The sequence below is a fragment of the Atta cephalotes genome (assembly GCF_000143395.1).
Source record: "Atta cephalotes unplaced genomic scaffold scaffold00011, whole genome shotgun sequence".
Lineage (NCBI taxonomy): Eukaryota > Metazoa > Arthropoda > Insecta > Hymenoptera > Formicidae > Atta > Atta cephalotes.
In genome coordinates this window covers 5,877,192-5,884,911 of record NW_012130075.1, presented here as the reverse complement: position 1 = coordinate 5,884,911, position 7,720 = coordinate 5,877,192, and positions in this window count along the sequence as shown.

Below are 7,720 nucleotides of genomic sequence, written 5' to 3'. Positions count from 1 at the left end.
GTAATTTTTCGATCAACCGCTCCTATTCGCGAACACATAAAACATTTTTTATTACTTTCGGTGCCTTATTCCGATTTATCGTCATACTTTTCAAGACTTCCGGATTTTCTCCGAGGTCTTAAAAGAAACTTAAGATTGACTCTGCCGTTTCAAATAAAATGATTTTCTCGGCAATTAATGCTGCAAATTTTATTTCCGCGATTTTTTTCCGATCTTCAAAACGTACTTCGTGCGTATTCAAATTTATGCTGAAACTCCTTTTCTGACACTCCGAAATATGTTTCTTGCTCTCAAAATGCCGCATAAGCTTGTCGAAACCATTATCGAAGTTTTAGATTGCAGAAGGAGCAAAAATAATTGAAAGAATCGATTCCAACCATGGTTTGAATTGTTTATTTTCAAGCCGTGAATGGCAAAATTTCCTTTCAGAGATTCCATTTCAATGATATTTATCAGAGCAATTATTGACCATATTAGTTCGATGGGCTTTCGATTCAGCATATTTAAAAATTCGTGATGAGCAAGAAAATATTTTATTACAAAAAATACAAAAATATGAACTATCATCATTAAGACCTTCTTTAATCCAAGATTTACATTTCTCGTTTTCTAGCCAATCATGAAAAAATTTATGTTTTTTTGTCTTTTATTTAGAATCTACCCATACTGAAGAATACAGAAGAAAGAATTAAAGAAAGATATAAAACAAAGAAAAAACAACAAGTAATGAAAAAGAATAAAGTGTAAATACCTTTACAAGAGCGTACACTATTGTCTGAAAAGAGAAAAAAAATCGTTTGACAACGTAACTACCAAATTAATATTACAATCAAAATAAATCTACTACAAAAGAAAAATCACTTACACGTCAAATTATACACAGAACACAAATAATAATTTAACAATATAATCTTCTAATCACTATAATCTTATAATCACAGAAATTTTAGGAATTTTTAATCGCATATGTGCTAAGCATGAAGCGAGTAGAAACAAATACAGATTGTGAAAAAAGATAATTTCATGTTTATGAGGGAATCACGAAAATTGTGCAACAATCGCACAGTGATAGTGGTCTTTTTTCATCGCGCTCTAATGCAAAGTTTTCCCGGAATTTTTATAATTACTTACAAAAAATATTGAGAAAGTTTATATTCTTTTTGGAATATTTAGTATTCAATTTCTGATATGTTAAAAAATATGTAACACTTCTTTATAACTCTATAATTTCTAAAAAAAATATTTTCAGATTTTAAAATTTTATCAGAAATTATAGAATAAATAATTGTAGAATACCTTGTAGAATAATTGTAGAACACCAAAGAAATGTGATGCCACATCACATAAAATTTTGAAATAAAGAAATATAAGCAAAATCTCTTTACTGAAATTTGTAACATGTTTATTATTCATATATAAGTCAATATTCATATATAAGTCAATATTCATAATCCGATTTCACATTATTCAATGTCATCTTATAAATATCTTAAAATGAAGCAGCCATAAGTAGAGTGAAAGATAAACGTTATTTAGACATAAAATTGGTCTATGGATATCGCAATTATCATGTTATAAAAATTCATTGATAAGATCGCGACCGAGGCAAAATTAGCGAACAGCTTCCAACATTATAAATTTGAAATATGTATAGCATCTTTTTTGTCAATTAATAATGGGTGTATATAATAATAATTAATGAGGTATTGTTAAAATTTTCTGTGTGGATTATATACGCATTTGTAAATGCAACTAATTGGTGTAATTGAACAAGTAAAATGCGATGGACATTTTACCAATCGTGCCTCTTTTCCCTTTATTTTCATAATATATATTTTTCTGAAATTTATGTTATTACATTAATAACTAGTAAACGATTAAGACAAATAATTTATTTTTATATAATTATTGCAATTAGTCATTTACTTTTAAACCAACAATTGTAGGAAAAATAATGATTCGATGCATCCAACTTAATCGAATTGGAAGACCAATATTTTTACATGTAAATAAAATTTTATTTTAAAAATTATATAATAATTTTATTTTAAAAATTCCGAAAAGAAAAAATGTTTTTGTAATGATGTGTTTATCACAAATATATTTCGTGTCGATCAGTATTTTGTTTTAAATACTTCTTTTATAACTATTTTTATAACTATTATCTCAATGTATGTAATAATTCCGATAATGTAAATTCCGAAAGTGAGATGATTAATATAATTATAAAGATTATGCCACTATAAATTTAACATACAAATTAAAAAATCTTTATGTGTTGTGCAATTCTAAAATAATTGTTTGTTTGTCTATTGAATAAAGTGATTCGGTATTTTTTCTACAATTGTTGGTTGAAAACTTTTTTAAAAATGCATGTATAAATTCAATAATTATATAAAAATATATTTGCCTTAATGTATTTATTAATAACTTTACTTATTTCAGAAAAAATATATGAAAAAGAAAAAAAAAGCAAAATTTGATCGTGAGATCTTCAACAACTAATCTCATACGCGTTCGACCACGCTTAATTTTTGGAGATCATGTTTATGAACGCGGTATATAACTTGCATAGAAAATCGCAAACAATTAATATTTCATAAACTGTCGCGTTTTAAAATCATTTTTGCTATTAATGGGAAGGTTATATGATTATTAAAATCTATTGTTATTTAGAATGTGTGTCCTTTTTTCCTTTATATAGGAAAACGCCGAGCGACCGAAAACGCACAATTTCGGTTTTGCTTATAACATGCGACTTTGCTTATAACTAATAGAGGGAGCGAGACAGCGAGAGAGAGAAAGAGAGAGAGAAAGAGAGAGAGAGAGAGAGCGCATGTCTTTTTTGCTCTATTACTCGCTTGTGTTTACAAGTTTCTAATAGAGCGAGAAGAATGAGCGCTCTCTCTCTCACTATCTCGTTCGCTCTCGCGTAGTGGCAAAATTGGCCGACTCGGTGCCAGTAGGTATCTGCTTGATGAGAATAGAAGTGGTGAGGCTGGTTTTCTGTAGTGCCGGGGGCCAAATGTGCACCACTGAGCCGTCGCCGGGCATGACCATATATTCATATAGTCATATTGATCACTAAAAATGCGATTACATCGCGTACTTCTTTATATTCGACTGCCTAATCGCAGGCCAGGGAATCTTGTACGACAATTGTATCTAATTTTATGCGTGTCGCGAGCGGCGAGGTCACTCCACTGGACCCCCTCTTATCCGCAATACTGACCTCTTAAGTGTTATCGCAAGCGCGAATGAAATTAAAAGCCACGAGTAATCACAATTGCTAACGTAAAATTCAAATTGTTATTTGAACCTGACACATTAATATTAATCAAGTGTAAGTATAAAGGGAAAATTATTTTAAATAAATCAGTGAAAAGTGTTTAAGTATGTTTTTCTCGTCGCCTTTCGTGCACCTTTCTCAGCGCTCCTCAACATCGAACCCAACTCTTCAGGCGAACCAAAATTGTTTGTTGCGCCAAAAGACACAGAAATTGATAGTAACAGTGAATTATCATCGAATGACATAACAGAGTATACAGAAGGAAAATATAATACAATTAAAAAGTTACACATGGGCTTTTAGAAATCGGCGCTGTAATAATTGCACTTTTTTAAGATTGATGTAATACAATCCTCGTATAATTGATGATTTATTTGTCTAACGTTTCAGCTAACTTCAAGCCTTCTTTAGCGAGCGTGATAAACTTCCTATATCATATCTTCCTTCTGTAGTTTCACTTCATCAAAATTTCCATAGCCAGTTTGAAAGCTGGATGGTCAACAGTATTTTGACCTCAGGAGCATGTCAAATACAAATTAGTCATTACACAAATAATTATTACAACGCAAGTTCTGTACGTAAATTACAATTTAAGATGACATGACGAGTCTTAAGACCTATGTGTAACTTTATAATTGTTTTACAATTGTTTTTTTTTTAGTGTAAGGAATCTTATTTTATTGTAAAGTAGGTATAATAATAATTTCACCTCTTCTCTCCTCTCTGCTTAGGAGCGCGCAACTTCCACCCCACCTCCTCTCCTGCTTGGGGCGCATAACTTTCATCCAAAGCGACTTCCATCTCAACTTCTTCCTACTTTAGGGGCATCTGACTTTCTATGTGCGAAATGAGTTTTATCTTCGCCTCCTCTCCTCCTCCATCAAAGCATGAAAGTGGGGTAGATCTTCTTGGAGATCAAGGTCCATATCAAAATCCATATCGAAGTGATTTAGAGTAAACTACATAAAGATAATGCATTCAAGTATATATAATTTTACTTAAACATTTAGGCACTAAACCTTTTTGTGATGAAAATCCATTCACTTGACGTCAGTTAGAATGTTTCTGCCTAATATTCATGAAAATCGGGAGGTCAACGTTTTCGGAAATTTATCCAATAAGCATTTTAGATTTCTAATATTTTTTTTAATAGTAGTAGACAGTACAAAGTATTTATTGATATAATTCGTTTATCTTAAAAATAATTATTAAGTTTTTGTTAGGTACAGCATATATACTGAACATCTTATCTGATGTCTTGCAGGAACAAGATAACGGAAAGACACGGTTTAACGATGATTTACGGAAATTCGATATAAACAATTTAATCTAGAAAAAAACATTTGATCTAAAATGTTTATTCTAACGGAGAGTTGATCTACCGGAGATTTGGGCTAATGGCAAATTGATCTAAAGAAGATTTGATCAGTCATTTAGTCTAAGGACACATTGATGTAAATAGTATTTTTGGTCTAACAGTTGTTAAAAAAATATCTATCTCTGGTGGAAAAATTTTGCTAAAATTATTCTTTGTTTTAAAACACTTTTCAGCGAAACTTCAATGAAATTTAAGCGAACTTTGCTGAAATTTTAGAAAAATAAAATTGATTAATACAGTTTTATTGCTAAAATAAATATTATTGATTAGCGTAATTATCATTATAAAGATGTGCGCTCCGTAATAGGAGGAAGATGGGATGGGAGTCGCTTTGCGTGGAATATCTTACGTCCCGTAGCAGAGGGAGAAATGGAGTGAGTGTCGCTTTTTTGTGGAAGTCACGCGCTTCTACGGAGAGGCGAGGGGGGGGGGGAAGGTGGGGAATCGCTTTGCGTGGAAAGTTGTACCCGATACATAACTTTGTGTAAACCTTTTTGGTATTGAATCTTCAGTGAAAATTTATTTAAGGGCATTCATTTTGGAGTATTTCTGCCAAAATTTATGATAATAGGACGTGGATCGTTTTTGGAAGTTCAGCCATCAGTGTATTGATGCGAGATGGAGCAAGATTCCTACGAGAGCAAGTCAATAAGTAGTCTTAGAAAATCTGTCAGAAGGCACTCGCAGTATCATGTCACATTATTTATTTTTTGATAATCAAGCATCTCTCAGCTGATTATTGTCAAATTTTGAGCGGAATTCATTTCTGTAAACGATTAAAGCGAATAATCTTTGCATTTTTTGCAAAATAGAAAAAAACGAGTTCCGTGTAGTGATCAAATCTACATATGAAAGGTTTAACGCCGAAAGAAATCAAAGCCGAATTGGATAATGTTCATAGCACATCTACATCAGCGTTTGCGACTGTATATAATTGGGTGAATTTAAACGTAGTCCACATGTGATCGTCGTATATCCACATGTGATGCATTTCGTTCAGGACGTTCAATTCAGGCTACTATAGGCCAGAAATCATCGATAAAGTCCACGATATTGTTTTGACTGATCAACGAGTGAAAGTGCACGAGTTTGTTGAGGCCACAGGCATATCACAAAGCACAGTGATTTCAATTTTGCACAAACAATTGGGTATGAAAAAGCTATCGGCAAAATGGATGCCCGTTTGTTTACTGTGGACCATAAGCGCGATCGTATGACGATTTCAAAACAATGTTTGAATATGTTTCAACGTAATCCAGATGAATTTCTACGTCGATTCATTATTGTGGCGAAACACGGATCCATTACTTCACACCCGAGACGAAGGAACAGTCAAAACAATGGACTTCACCGGGTGAATCAACTCCGAAGAAGACGAAGACTATAAAGTCGAAAAGATGATGGCCATAGTTTTTTAGGATGCACGCGGTATAATTCGTATCGATTATCTTCCGTCGAAGCAAACGATCAATGGCGATTATTATGCCTTACTGGACCGTTTCAACAACATTTTAAAGAAAAATCCCCATTTGATGAAGAAGAAAATGCTCTTCCATCAAGACAATGCATGAATTCACACGTGCCCGGCACCGATGACCAAATTCAATGAATTCCGCTACGAATTGCTTTCCCATCCAGCATATTCGCCAGATTTAGCTCTCTGCGACTATTTCCTGTTTCCAAATCTGAAGAAATGATTCGGAGAAAAGAGATTCACTATCAGAGAGCAGCTCATCACTGAAGCAGCTTATTTTAAAGAGACAAATCATATTACTGGATGGCTTGAAAAAATTTGAGAATTTTGGATCAAATGTATCGAGTTGAAAGGAGATTATGTTGAAAAGTAAAAATGAAGCTATAAAAAAAATGTGTTTTAGTATTTTTTTCTAAAAACTTATTTGTCCTCATAGATATCGCTGAATTACGTGTAGTACAGAAATTTGAAAATTATTTGCTCTGAAGAAAATTTGATTTAACAAGTTGATTTAAAGAAATTTTATCTAATGACAAGTATTACGTGTACAACTTTGCTTCCGCCGTTTTTTTTCCGAAATTCGAGGCTTCATTGTAAAAAACTGGTTATACATTTATGATTCAAAGTATTGTCCATCGCTGGCCACTACTTTCTCCCATCTTTCAGGTAGCGTACGAATCCCGCGTCGAAAAAACTGGTCATCTTTTGAGGCTATCCACGAATCGACCCAATTTTTTACTTCTTCATAAGATCGGAAGTGCTGATCAGCCAGGCCGTGTGCCATTGATCGAATCAAGTGATAATCAGAGGGAGCAACGTCTGGAGAATACGATGGGTGGGGTAGGACTTCCCATTTCAACGTTTCCAAGTATGTTTCTTGACCACTTTCGCAACATGGGGTCGAGCATTGTCATGCTGCAAAATCACTTTATCATGTCTCTCGTTATATTGCGGCCGTTTGTCTTTCAATGCTCGGCTCAAACGCATCAATTGCGTTCGATACCGATCGCCTGTGATTGTTTCAGTCGGTTTTAACAGTTTATAATACACTACGCCGAGCTGGTCCCACCAAATACAGAGCATGACCTTGGACGTCAAAATCACCGTTCTTGAAGCGTTGAAACCACTCACGACACGTTCTTTCATTAATAGCGGCCTCACCATAAGTATTTGAGAGCATTCGATGAGCCTCAGTCGCAGATTTCTTCATATTGAAGCAAAAAATTAAAACCTCCCGCAAATGACGAGAATTTGACTCATAAACTGACATTTTCAATCGAGAATAACTTTATGATGCAGACACAAATCAACTAATGTTTCTATGGGGTTATGTTGACAGATGCCCAAGTTTATTGTATGACGTCTATGATCTATTTATTTCGACCACCACTTACCGCTAAAGCCATCTATAGGAAAACGGCGGAAGCAAAGTTGTAATCTAATATATATATATATATATATAAAGTTGTACACCTAATAAGTCAAGAAGTTGATCTAAAGGAGGATCTTCAAACATTGTTTTGAAATCGTCACACGGTCACGCTTATGATCCACAGTGAGCAAACTCGACACCCATCTT